Source organism: Hippocampus bargibanti, linkage group LG15 (assembly GCF_051943395.1).
Source record: "Hippocampus bargibanti isolate YZ-2025 linkage group LG15, ASM5194339v1, whole genome shotgun sequence".
In the NCBI taxonomy this organism is placed as follows: domain Eukaryota; kingdom Metazoa; phylum Chordata; class Actinopteri; order Syngnathiformes; family Syngnathidae; genus Hippocampus; species Hippocampus bargibanti.
This window is the reverse complement of record NC_142748.1, coordinates 11,433,185-11,446,965: the sequence shown is the minus strand read 5'-3', so window position 1 is coordinate 11,446,965 and position 13,781 is coordinate 11,433,185.

Genomic DNA, 13,781 nt, shown 5'->3' with positions numbered 1-13,781 from the left:
CAGCAAGCCGGTATGATAGGCAGAGGCCGACACCGCGTTTCCCTTGATCCGTCTCTCAATGCATTTCGACCGATAAGCCAGTATGATAGGCAGAGGCCGACACCGCGTGCCCCTTGATCCGTCTCGCAGTGCATTTTGACCGGCACGCCGGTATGATAGGCAGAGGCGGCCACCGCGTGCCCCTTGATCCGTCTCTCAGTGCATTTTGACCGGCAAGCCGGTATGATAGGCAGAGGCTGACACCGCGTGCCCCTTGATCCGTCTCTCAGTGCGTTTCGACCGGCAAGCCGGTATGATAGGCAGAGGCCGACACCGCGTGCCCCTTGATTCGTCTCTCAGTGCGTTTTGACCGGCAAGCCGGTACGATAGGCAGAGGCCGACACCGCGTGCCCCTTGATCCATCTCTCAGTGCATTTTGACCGGCAAGCCGGTACGATAGGCAGAGGCCGACACCGCGTGCCCCTTGATCCGTCTCTAAGTGCGTTTTGACCGGCAAGCCGGTACGATAGGCAGAGGTCGACACCGCATGCCCCTTGATCCGTCTCTCAGTGCGTTTTGACCGGCAAGCCGGTATGATAGGCAGAGGCTGACACTGCGTGCCCCTTGATCCGTCTCTCAGTGTGACCTTGGGATACCTGGTACCCACCACAACGGGGTTTTATTTTTCTATTGTCTGTTGCTTAAGAAGTGTGTTAAAGGCATTTAATATGTCCACCGAGTGCAGTAAGGTGCGTTTGCTAAGGTACCGTGCAAAGCGGGTGAGTCGGATACCCTGGAGGCCAATAGTTCGGAGGACCACGTTGTTACACGTGGGCCATTTGCCCCTCGCCCCAATCGGGAAACCAAAGACTAGGACCTTGTTCGCCTGTCGAGCGACCCTAAGTGTCTCAGCCACCTTTGTGTATTTGGCCACCTTGTCCTTTGCTGCCGAGGCCAATGTAAGGGCATTGAATTCATAACGTACGGTGACATCTATGACCAACATGAGCCCGTCTTTGATGCCTACTATGTCCGGCCTCAGGGTTTTGCCTTTGCCGTCGTTGACCAACACCTCACGGTCGACTGCCCAACCCAGGACTGACATCTTCTGCACCAGGGCGGCGCACAGCTTGTCGTGCCTCCTGATGACGTTGTCTTTCAGCGCAGCACAGCGGCCCAACACATGAGCTTAGGACTCTTTTGCGACTTTACAGGCTCTGCAGGTGATCAGGCCGGGCCAGCCGCGCCTGATCTGATGTTGGGCAGAGCGTTTCCAGCCCTCAGAGCCAAGGCCCTAATTAAGTGTTTGGGGCGGATGATCTTGTCGGTGTGCCCCCAAATCCAGGCATTGCTCAGTTTGTCGTTTCTGAAGGGTGCAACGGCGTGGCCCTGGACGTCTAGGCGTTCCCAATCTTCATTCTCCTTGCTCCTCCAGCAGGGGATCCTCAACTTGGGGGTGGTGGAAGGTCCTCTTCCGCGCCGCCGGCGGTCTTCCACCATAGGGACCAAAGGGGCTGGTTGATGGTCTCGTGTGCTGCAGCCCGGGGCCTAGTGGTCCTCACTGCGACCCATGCGCCAGAGCCTCCTGATCATCGCCGCCGGTACGTGTTTCTCCATGCGGAGGATTCCAAGACCACCGTCCTTGCGGCGGGAGTAGAGAATGCCGTTACATGTGCTCAGTTCAAGGTGGAGCCATCGTTTGGCGGCGCTCCTCACCTGCCGATCTATGCCTTTCAACTTGGTAATAGGGGCTCGGCCCAGAGCCACGGCGTAGAGCAGCCTGGGCAGCAGAAATTGGTTAAGGATGCTGATTTTCTGGCCAGGCTTGAGCGAGGCGCGGCCTATCGCCTCCAGCCATGTGTGCGTTTTGGCGGCCATGTCCTGGGAAGCGATCCCCCCTTGTGGGGCTGATGTGAATCCCCAAATATTTTATCAGACCATCTGAACCACAGGTGGCTATGGGTTCGCCGGATACCGTCCAGGGGTCCATGCTAGAGAGACAGCCTCTCCGCAGCATGAAGCCCTGGCATTTCTTTGGTTGGACCGAAAGTCCAGTGTATTTGCAGAATTTGTCCAAAATAGTCAACTGGGCCGCCATGTTGCAGTACGAGCCGCTCACCAGGACAAGGTCGTCAGTGAAGGCCAAGGTGGCCAGTTTTAGGCCCCCCCGGTCGAGGCCGTACTCTCCTCGCTCAAGGGAGGCCAGGAGTGGGTCTACTGCCAAATTAAATAGGAACGGCGACATGGGGTTGCCTTGCTTGACCCCCCACCTCCATTCGGATTGTCCCGGATTCTCTACTCCCGCACACAATCTGTGTCGTGCAGTCTTCGTACATGTGTCTGATCAGTTCACGGACGTGTTTGTCAACCCCCGCCCGGTTCAGTGTCCTTAATATGTGGCGGTGGTCAACAGTATCGAAGGCCTTCGTAAAATAGATGAAGACCACCGCCAAGTCGTCTTTCTGGCGGACTGAACTGCGGATAATGAAATCTAGTATAGCCAGGTTTTCACCGCACCTGTCCACCCCCACTGAGAAGCCATTTTGCCTGGGGTGCAAGGGGCATGCGCGGCCGCTCACGCCCGTCCAGGATGGTTTGTGCGAGGCAATGGCCGGCGTCACGGTACTGTTCTTGATGGTGCCTGTACGTGTCTGCGCTTGTTCTTTTGTGTCCGTGTATTGTTCAGGCTTGGTCGGGTCTCGCGCCTCCTTTCGCGCTCGCCGTTACGCTCATGAGTGCCCTCAGGTTCCGCCTTGTCTCTTTGGTCATGGCTAAGGCCGCGGCTTTCAGGGCCTTTGACTCGCTGTTCTCAGAGTCCCCGGCCGCTTTCATCAGTTTTTCCAGAAACGCCGATTTGGCCTGGGCAGGGGGGGGGGGGGGGGGGGGGGGCCCTGAGCCCGAATTCCAGGGTGGCCTTCAGTTTGGCCCACAGTATGCCCTGGCGCTCCTGGATGGTAGTGTTCGAGGGCGGCCCATTCGTGCCGGATCTGCCGGACCGTGGGCTTGCGGCCGAGCTTGTCGGCGACTCGCTGGAAAGCCTCGTCACTGTCCCCTTGGGCCTTGGGGACCTCCTGCCGCTAACCTTGGCCAGCCGTAAGGCCCCGGCACCACGGTATCGGCGCGTCTAGGCGGGATTCTGACTTAGAGGCGTTCAGTCATAATCCAGCAGATGGTGGCCTCGCACCACTGGCTCCTCAGCCAAACGCACACACCAAATGTCTGAACATGCGGTTCCTCTCGTACTGAGCAAGATTGCTATCGCAACAACACATCATCAGTAGAGTAAAACTAACCTGTCTCACAACGGTGTAAACCCAGCTCACGTTCCCTATTAGTGGGTGAACAATCCAACGATTGGTGAATTCTGCTTCACAATGATAGGAAGAGCCGACATCGAAGGATCAAAAAGCGACGTCGCTATGAACGCTTGGCTGCCACAAGCCAGTTATCCCTGTGGTAACTTTTCTGACACCTCCTGCTTGAAACCCAAAACGCCAGAAGGATCGTGAGGCCGTGCTTTGGCGGTCTGTACTCATACTGAAAATCTGGATCAAGCGAGCTTTTGCCCTTCTGCTCCTCGGGAGGTTTCTGTCCTCCCTGCGCTCGCCTTAGGACACCTGCGATACCGTTTGACAGCCACCACGAACACCATGTGACCACCCGTCCCGAATGGGTTTTTTTATTTATTTTTTCATCATTTAAGGAGAGTGTTGAAGGCGTTCAGTATATCCACTGAGTGAAGCAGGGTGTGTTTGCTAATGTATCGTGCAAAGCGAGACAGTGGGAAACCCTTGAGGCCAAGCGTCCGAAGGACCACGCCATTGCACGCGGGCTACTTACCCCGCGCCCCAAGCGGGAACCCGAAGACCAGGACCCTGTTCGCCTGCCGGGTTACTCTCAGTGTCTCTGCCACCTTGGTGTATTTGCCGACCTTGTCTTTGCAGGTGGTCGGGCCCCCCAAGCCAGTAGCGCCCGATCTAGCGTTTGGCACGGCGTTCCCGGCCCGGCTTTGCTGGTTCCCCCTCGGCCTCAAGACCTCCGTGGATGCCCGGTCTGGAACTCTGTTAATAGAGGCTGACATCCAGCGCTGCCTGCCCGACTTTGCTGGTTCCCCCTTGGCCTCAAGACCTCCGTGCATGCCCGGTCTGGAACTCTGAGAAGAGAGGCCGAACTCCAGCGCCGCCTGCCCGACTTTGCTGGTTCCCTGTCGGCCTCAAGACCTCCGTGGATGCCCGGTCTGCAACTCTGAGAAGAGAGGCCGACCTCCAGCGCCGCCTGCCCGACTTTGCTGGTTCCCTCTCAGCCTCAAGACCTCCGTGGATGCCCGGTCTGGAACTCTGAGAAGAGAGGCCGACCTCCAGCGCCGCCTGCCCGACTTTGCTGGTTCCCTCTCGGCCTCATCACCTCCATGGTTGACCTGCTTGGCACTTAAAAAATAATTCAAAGTCAATACTTAGAACAAATTCAACACTTGGGAAATGTTAGAGGCTGACCTTAAGCGCCGGCTGCCCGACTTTGCTGGTTCCCCCTCGGCCTCAAGACCTCCGTGGATGCCCGGTCTGGAACTCTGTTAATAGAGGCCGACCTCCAGCGCCGCCTGCCCGACTTTGCTGGTTCCCTGTCGGCCTCAAGACCTCCATGGATGCCCGGTCTGCAACTCTGAGAAGAGAGGCCGACCTCCAGCGCCGCCTGCCTGACTTTGCTGGTTCCCTGTCGGCCTCATCACCTCCATGGGTGACCTGCTTGACACTTAGAAAATATTCAACACTTGGGAAATGTTAGAGGCCGACCTTAAGCGCCGGCTGCCCGACTTTGCTGGTTCCCCGTCGGCCTCAAGACCTCCGTGGATGCCCAGTCTGGAACTCTGGGAATAGAGGCCGAACTCCAGCGCTGCCTGCCCGACTTTGCTGGTTTTCTCTCTGCCTCAAGACCTCTGTGGATGCCCGGTCGGCAACTCTGAGAAGAGAGGCCGACCTCCAGCACTGCCTGCCCGACTTTGCTGGTTCCCCCTCGGCCTCAAGACCTCCGTGGATGCCCGGTCTGGAACTCTGAGAAGAGAGGCCGACCTCCAGCCCCGCCTGCCCGACTTTGCTGGTTCCCCGTCGGCCTCAAGACCTCCGTGGATGCCCAGTCTGGAACTCTGGGAATAGAGGCTGACCTCCAGCACTGCCTGCCCAACTTTGCTGGTTCCCTGTCGGCCTCATCACCTCCATGGGTGACCTGCTTGACACTTAGAAAATATTCATCACTTGGGAAATGTTAGAGGCTGAACTCCAGCGCCGCCTGCCCGACTTTGCTGGTTCCCCCTCGGCCTCAAGACCTCCATGGATGCCCGGTCTGGAACTCTGTTAATAGAGGCTGACATCCAGCGACGCCTGCCCGACTTTGCTGGCTCCCTGTCGGCCTCAAGACCTCCATGGATGCCCAGTCTGGAACTCTGGGAATAGAGGCCGACCTCCAGCACTGCCTGCCCGACTTTGCTGGTTCCCCCTCGGCCTCAAGACCTCCGTGGATGCCCGGTCTGGAACTCTGAGAAGAGAGGCCGACCTCCAGCGCCGCCTGCCCGACTTTGCTGGTCCCCTGTCGGCCTCAAGACCTCCGTGGATGCCCGGTCTGCAACTCTGAGAAAAGAGGCCGACCTCCAGCCCTGCCTGCCCGACTTTGCTGGTTCCCTGTCAGCCTCAAGACCTCCGTGGATGTCCGGTGTGGAACTCTGAGAAGAGAGGCCGACCTCCAGCGCTGCCTGCCCGACTTTGCTGGTTCCCTCTCGGCCTCATCACCTCCATGGTTGACCTGCTTGACACTTAGAAAGTAATTCAAAGTCAATACTTAGAAAATATTCAACACTTAGAAATTTTTCCAAAGTCAACACTTAGAAAATATTCAACACTTGGGAAATGTTAGAGGCCGACTTCCAGCGCCGCCTGCCCAACTTTGCTGGTTCCCTCTCGGCCTCATCACCTCCATGGGTGACCTGCTTGACACTTAGAAAATATTCAACACTTGGGAAATGTTAGAGGCCGACCTTCCCTCTCGGCCTCATCACCTCCATGGTTGACCTGCTTGACACTTAGAAAATATTCATCACTTGGGAAATGTTAGAGGCTGAACTCCAGCGCCGCCTGCCCGACTTTGCTGGTTCCCCCTCGGCCTCAAGACCTCCGTGGATGCCCGGTCTGCAACTCTGGGAATAGAGGCTGACCTCCAGCACTGCCTGCCCAACTTTGCTGGTTCCCTGTCGGCCTCATCACCTCCATGGGTGACCTGCTTGACACTTAGAAAATATTCATCACTTGGGAAATGTTAGAGGCTGACCTCCAGCGCCGCCTGCCCGACTTTGCTGGTTCCCCCTCGGCCTCAAGACCTCCGTGGATGCCCGGTCTGGAACTCTGTTAATAGAGGCTGACATCCAGCGACGCCTGCCCGACTTTGCTGGCTCCCTGTCGGCCTCAAGACCTCCATGGATGCCCAGTCTGGAACTCTGGGAATAGAGGCCGACCTCCAGCACTGCCTGCCCGACTTTGCTGGTTCCCCCTCGGCCTCAAGACCTCCGTGGATGCCCGGTCTGGAACTCTTGAGTAGAGAGGCCGACCTCCAGCGCCGCCTGCCCGACTTTGCTGGTCCCCTGTCGGCCTCAAGACCTCCGTGGATGCCCGGTCTGCAACTCTGAGAAAAGAGGCCGACCTCCAGCCCTGCCTGCCCGACTTTGCTGGTTCCCTGTCAGCCTCAAGACCTCCGTGGATGTCCGGTGTGGAACTCTGAGAAGAGAGGCCGACCTCCAGCGCCGCCTGCCCGACTTTGCTGGTTCCCTCTCGGCCTCATCACCTCCATGGTTGACCTGCTTGACACTTAGAAAATAATTCAAAGGCAATACTTAGAAAATATTCAACACTTGGGAAATGTTAGAGGCCGACTTCCAGCGCCGCCTGTCCGACTTTGCTGGTTCCCTGTCGGCCTCAAGACCTCCGTGGATGCCCAGTTTGGAACTCTGGGAATAGAGGCCGACTTCCAGCGCCACCTGCCCAACTTTGCTGGTTCCCTCTCGGCCTCATCACCTCCATGGGTGACCTGCTTGACACTTAGAAATTATTCATCACTTGGGAAATGTTAGAGGCCGAACTCCAGCGCCGCCTGACCAACTTTGCTGGTTCCCTCTTGGCCTCAAGACCTCCGTGGATGCTCGGTCTGGACCTCTGAGAAGAGAGGCCGACTTCCAGCGCCGCCTGCCCAACTTTTCTGGTTCCCTCTCGGCCTCATCACCTCCATGGGTGACCTGCTTGACACTTAGAAAATATTCATCACTTGGGAAATGTTAGAGGCTGAACTCCAGCGCCGCCTGCCCGACTTTGCTGGTTCCCCCTCGGCCTCAAGACCTCCGTGGATGCCCGGTCTGCAACTCTGAGAAGAGAGGCCGACCTCCAGCGCTGCCTGCCCCACTTTGCTGGTTCCCTCTCGGCCTCAAGACCTCCGTGGATGCCCGGTCTGCAACTCTGAGAAAAGAGGCCGACCTCCAGCCCTGCCTGCCCGACTTTGCTGGCTCCCTGTCGGCCTCAAGACCTCCATGGATGCCCAGTCTGGAACTCTGGGAATAGAGGCCGACCTCCAGCACTGCCTGCCCGACTTTGCTGGTTCCCCCTCGGCCTCAAGACCTCCGTGGATGCCCGGTCTGGAACTCTTGAGTAGAGAGGCCGACCTCCAGCGCCGCCTGCCCGACTTTGCTGGTCCCCTGTCGGCCTCAAGACCTCCGTGGATGCCCGGTCTGCAACTCTGAGAAAAGAGGCCGACCTCCAGCCCTGCCTGCCCGACTTTGCTGGTTCCCTGTCAGCCTCAAGACCTCCGTGGATGTCCGGTGTGGAACTCTGAGAAGAGAGGCCGACCTCCAGCGCCGCCTGCCCGACTTTGCTGGTTCCCTCTCGGCCTCATCACCTCCATGGTTGACCTGCTTGACACTTAGAAAATAATTCAAAGGCAATACTTAGAAAATATTCAACACTTAGAAATTTTTCCAAAGTCAACACTTAGAAAATATTCAACACTTGGGAAATGTTAGAGGCCGACTTCCAGCGCCGCCTGTCCGACTTTGCTGGTTCCCTGTCGGCCTCAAGACCTCCGTGGATGCCCAGTTTGGAACTCTGGGAATAGAGGCCGACTTCCAGCGCCGCCTGCCCAACTTTGCTGGTTCCCTCTCGGCCTCATCACCTCCATGGGTGACCTGCTTGACACTTAGAAAATATTCATCACTTGGGAAATGTTAGAGGCTGAACTCCAGCGCCGCCTGCCCGACTTTGCTGGTTCCCCCTCGGCCTCAAGACCTCCGTGGATGCCCGGTCTGCAACTCTGAGAAGAGAGGCCGACCTCCAGCGCTGCCTGCCCCACTTTGCTGGTTCCCTCTCGGCCTCAAGACCTCCGTGGATGCCCGGTCTGCAACTCTGAGAAAAGAGGCCGACCTCCAGCCCTGCCTGCCCGACTTTGCTGGCTCCCTGTCGGCCTCAAGACCTCCATGGATGCCCAGTCTGGAACTCTGGGAATAGAGGCCGACCTCCAGCACTGCCTGCCCGACTTTGCTGGTTCCCCCTCGGCCTCAAGACCTCCGTGGATGCCCGGTCTGGAACTCTTGAGTAGAGAGGCCGACCTCCAGCGCCGCCTGCCCGACTTTGCTGGTCCCCTGTCGGCCTCAAGACCTCCGTGGATGCCCGGTCTGCAACTCTGAGAAAAGAGGCCGACCTCCAGCCCTGCCTGCCCGACTTTGCTGGTTCCCTGTCAGCCTCAAGACCTCCGTGGATGTCCGGTGTGGAACTCTGAGAAGAGAGGCCGACCTCCAGCGCCGCCTGCCCGACTTTGCTGGTTCCCTCTCGGCCTCATCACCTCCATGGTTGACCTGCTTGACACTTAGAAAATAATTCAAAGGCAATACTTAGAAAATATTCAACACTTAGAAATTTTTCCAAAGTCAACACTTAGAAAATATTCAACACTTGGGAAATGTTAGAGGCCGACTTCCAGCGCCGCCTGTCCGACTTTGCTGGTTCCCTGTCGGCCTCAAGACCTCCGTGGATGCCCAGTTTGGAACTCTGGGAATAGAGGCCGACTTCCAGCGCCGCCTGCCCAACTTTGCTGGTTCCCTCTCGGCCTCATCACCTCCATGGGTGACCTGCTTGACACTTAGAAATTATTCATCACTTGGGAAATGTTAGAGGCCGAACTCCAGCGCCGCCTGACCAACTTTGCTGGTTCCCTCTTGGCCTCAAGACCTCCGTGGATGCTCGGTCTGGACCTCTGAGAAGAGAGGCCGACTTCCAGCGCCGCCTGCCCAACTTTGCTGGTTCCCTCTCGGCCTCATCACCTCCATCGGTGACCTGCTTGACACTTAGAAAATATTCATCACTTGGGAAATGTTAGAGGCTGAACTCCAGCGCCGCCTGCCCGACTTTGCTGGTTCCCCCTCGGCCTCAAGACCTCCGTGGATGCCCGGTCTGCAACTCTGAGAAGAGAGGCCGACCTCCAGCGCTGCCTGCCCGACTTTGCTGGTTCCCTGTCGGCCTCATCACCTCCATGGGTGACCTACTTGACACTTAGAAAATATTCAACACTTGGGAAATGTTAGAGGCCGACCTTAAGCGCCGGCTGCCCGACTTTGCTGGTTCCCTGTCGGCCTCAAGACCTCCGTGGATGCCCAGTCTGGAACTCTGGGAATAGAGGCCGAACTCCAGCGCTGCCTGCCCGACTTTGCTTGTTCTCCCTCGGCCTCAAGACCTCTGTGGATGCCCGGTCTGGAACTCTGAGAAGAGAGGCCGACCTCCAGCGCCGCCTGCCCAACTTTGCTGGTTCCCTGTCGGCCTCATCACCTCCATGGGTGACCTGCTTGACACTTAGAAAATAATTCAAAGTCAATACTTAGAAAATATTCAACACTTAGAAATTTTTCCAAAGTCAACACTTAGAAAATATTCAACACTTGGGAAATGTTAGAGGCCGACTTCCAGCGCCGCCTGTCCGACTTTGCTGGTTCCCTGTCGGCCTCAAGACCTCCGTGGATGCCCAGTTTGGAACTCTGGGAATAGAGGCCGACTTCCAGCGCCGCCTGCCCAACTTTGCTGGTTCCCTCTCGGCCTCATCACCTCCATGGGTGACCTGCTTGACACTTAGAAAATATTCAACACTTGGGAAATGTTAGAGGCCGACCTTCCCTCTCGGCCTCATCACCTCCATGGTTGACCTGCTTGACACTTAGAAAATATTCATCACTTGGGAAATGTTAGAGGCTGAACTCCAGCGCCGCCTGCCCGACTTTGCTGGTTCCCCCTCGGCCTCAAGACCTCCGTGGATGCCCGGTCTGCAACTCTGAGAATAGAGGCCGACCTCCAGCGCTGCCTGCCCAACTTTGCTGGTTCCCTGTCAGCCTCATCACCTCCATGGGTGACCTGCTTGACACTTAGAAAATATTCATCACTTGGGAAATGTTAGAGGCTGAACTCCAGCGCCGCCTGCCCGACTTTGCTGGTTCCCCCCTCGGCCTCAAGACCTCCGTGGATGCCCGGTCTGGAACTCTGTTAATAGAGGCTGACATCCAGCGACGCCTGCCCGACTTTGCTGGCTCCCTGTCGGCCTCAAGACCTCCATGGATGCCCAGTCTGGAACTCTAGGAATAGAGGCCGACCTCCAGCACTGCCTGCCCGACTTTGCTGGTTCCCCCTCTCGGCCTCATCACCTCCATGGGTGACCTGCTTGACACTTAGAAATTATTCAACAAGTCAATCACTACAAATATTAAACAATGTAGAATTTCTTTTGTTTCTAGGGCCTTAACGCCTGTGACGAAATGTTGGTAGGTCATCTCAGCAGGAGTGGTGCTCAACTCTTTCAGATGAATGCGAGACGCCTCCAAGACCTCTGGTTCCCTGAAACCTCAAATCCATCTGTGCCCTTCTCCCTGCTGGAACCACAGCCAACCTAGCTGCCCTAACTGTCAAACGGTTGCCTTAATGAAGCCTCGAACCCTCCCGATGTTTTGTTTCTCTTGAAAGAGTCCTTGGGTGTTCGACCGGCTTTGTAAATTCTTGATTATTCATCACCTCCGGGTTATGCCTAAACTTCTACATTAAACAAAGCACAACCCCAACTCGATCGGATTGGGAAAAAATAGAGGCCGACCCAACGCCGGCTCGACCGCTGTTTCCCTCGGCCTCAAGACCTCCGTGGGTGGGAACTCTGAATAGAGAATCAGTCCAGCTGCCCGCTTTGACTTCCTGTTGGCCTCAAGACTGATGTGATCTGGAAGCACGAGGGAAATCAGGAAGGACAGTGGCCATTGCCCGGCTTGTTTTGACCTTCCGACCTCCGTGGTGCCCGGTCTGCAACTCTGAGAAGAGAGGCCGACCTCCACTGCCACCTGCCCGACTTTGCGGTTCCTTGTGGAGCTCTCTGGTGCCCGTCTAGAATTTGATTCAGACTGACACTTAGAAAATATTTTCCTGCATGTCTGTGCTGTAAAGTGTCCTTGACACTTTGAAAGGCACTTCAAATAAAATCTATTACTATCAACATTGGGAAAATAGCGCACCACCAACACGTCATTTTCTGTCGCGGAGGGCCTCTTATTCGCATTCCGTCTGTTTTGATGGTCTGCCCATTGGACCACCAGGGGCTGCGGGAGGCCTAAACAAATGTGTCATGATTGATTGAATGAAAAAGATTATTCTTGGATTTGCTGACTGCGCCTGATTTTGTGGCTCACCTACGCCAGGATGGGTCGAACGGTTTGGACTTGCCTGGTTACAGGGTTTTCGCGATTATGACGAGTTCGGTGGCGTTATTCATCATCCGGAAGCGCTGCACACCGCAACCAGGCCGACTTTTAGCCGCGTCGGGCTTCTTTTCTGCATTCCGTCAGTCGGATGAAGCTGACACTTAACAAAATAATTGGGGAGTCAAACTTAGAAAATCTCAACATTGAAATTTAAACTACGGGGGTTAACACTTGCCGACTTTATTTTGTTTCTCGGGCCTTATCCAGACCTGCGCCGGAATGTAGGTAGGTCATCTCAGCAGGGTGGTGCTCAGCTTTGCTGTGTTCGCTGTCGGCTCAAAACCTCGTATATACATGAAACTGAAATCATCCGTGTTCTGATTTTCCAGCTGCATTACCACCGCAACCTAGCTGCCTCACAGTCAAACAGGTTGACCTGCTTGCCTAATCAAACTCTTAAGTCAACACTTATGAAAATATTTAACATTGTGAAATGTCTTGGGCCTTCTGAATGCCGCTTGGAAATTAAATGTTGAGGCGATCAGACCTTCTGGATTTGCCTGAATTCTGTCCTAAAACCCAAAGCACTCCCCAACTCGAATCGGACCTCTAAAATAGAGGGTGACCTCAGCGTGGCAACTCGACCACTGTCCTTCCATGTCCAGCCTCCCTGGGTGGGACACTCCTGATTCAGGCAATCAGTCAACAGCCAGCATTGAACGACCTGATTGTTTGAATTAAATGGTTCTTCCTGGGACAGCAAGAAAACTGGACAGGCCGGTGGCCATTGAGGGGGCAAGGTGGACATGCCTTGTTTTGGGTTCGGGATTACGAGTAGTTGGCTGTGTTACTACCACTATTTAAAATTGCATTTTCTGTGTAGCTCTCGGTTACCTCCAGCCATGCTGGTTCTGTGACTGTTAAAGTGTCAATGAGACTTTGCTGGCGCTTCGGCCTCAAGACTCTATTACCGGTCTGCAACTCTGGGAAGCGCCGACTCCAGCGCCACATCACTTTGCTTCCTGGCGGGCCTCTTGTTCAGCCTTTGTCAGTCTCGAAGCTCCCAACTGGCAAACGGCGCTTGGGGCCTCATATACAGACGGCTTCATGATGGTTGAATGGGACAATGAAATATTAACACTTGAGTTATTAGAGGACCTGCGCTGACTTTGGGAACTTGCCTCACCCAGCAATGATGAACCATCTTGACTGGGTTAGGCAAGCCCAATGAGCCAACGCGAATGTGTGCGGGAGTCCTTTAACTGCCACTGATTGAACCGACTCCACCTGTGCAGCCGCAGCAGGGCGATGGCGTCACCCATTAACAAATTGCACACACGTGGTTTTCCCTCTTTGCTACAGACCTCCATGGCTGAATGCTTTGACAATAGAAAGTATTAGTTCATTTAAAGGACTGTTGAGAAAACACTCACACCAAATGATATCAAAGTTGGATGCCCGGTTGCCCCTGGTGATGGTGGGGGATCCAAAAAGCAGGCCAGAGGGAGCTGCAGGGGTGTATTTGACCTCAAACATCAAAGTCATCTGAAAAAAGAAGAGCACCAATTGACAAAGAACCGAGTTAAACTGTGCATGCAATTTTGAAACCTGACCTGACAGGCTGACGCAAGCAATGAGCCGACGCCGCAATGGTCTAAAGGTTTGGTGCTGGAGTCCTTTAAACTGCACTGATTGAAACGACCGACACTGTGAGCTGCAGGCGAGGACGACGGCGTCACCCATTGGTCGCCAACCTCAACGTGACAACTGGCGTTATAGTTAGAACGTGTCTTATTTGATGAATTTGATGTTTTGTTCATTGTAAAGAATAGTTTAATGCTTAATTTATCTAAAGAACCGTGACAAAAGTAGCTTTTATTAAGGTTCAAGGGACTTACCTCATAATTTGTACCAAATATTCAGGATTGAGTAGATCAGAAACATCTTTATTGCCCCGTATGCTAGAAACAACAAGGAATTGTTTCCGGTCAAACACACTGGATTAGTCTCATCATCAAAAAATTGCAAAGGGCACTATAACTTTATTGGGTGACTG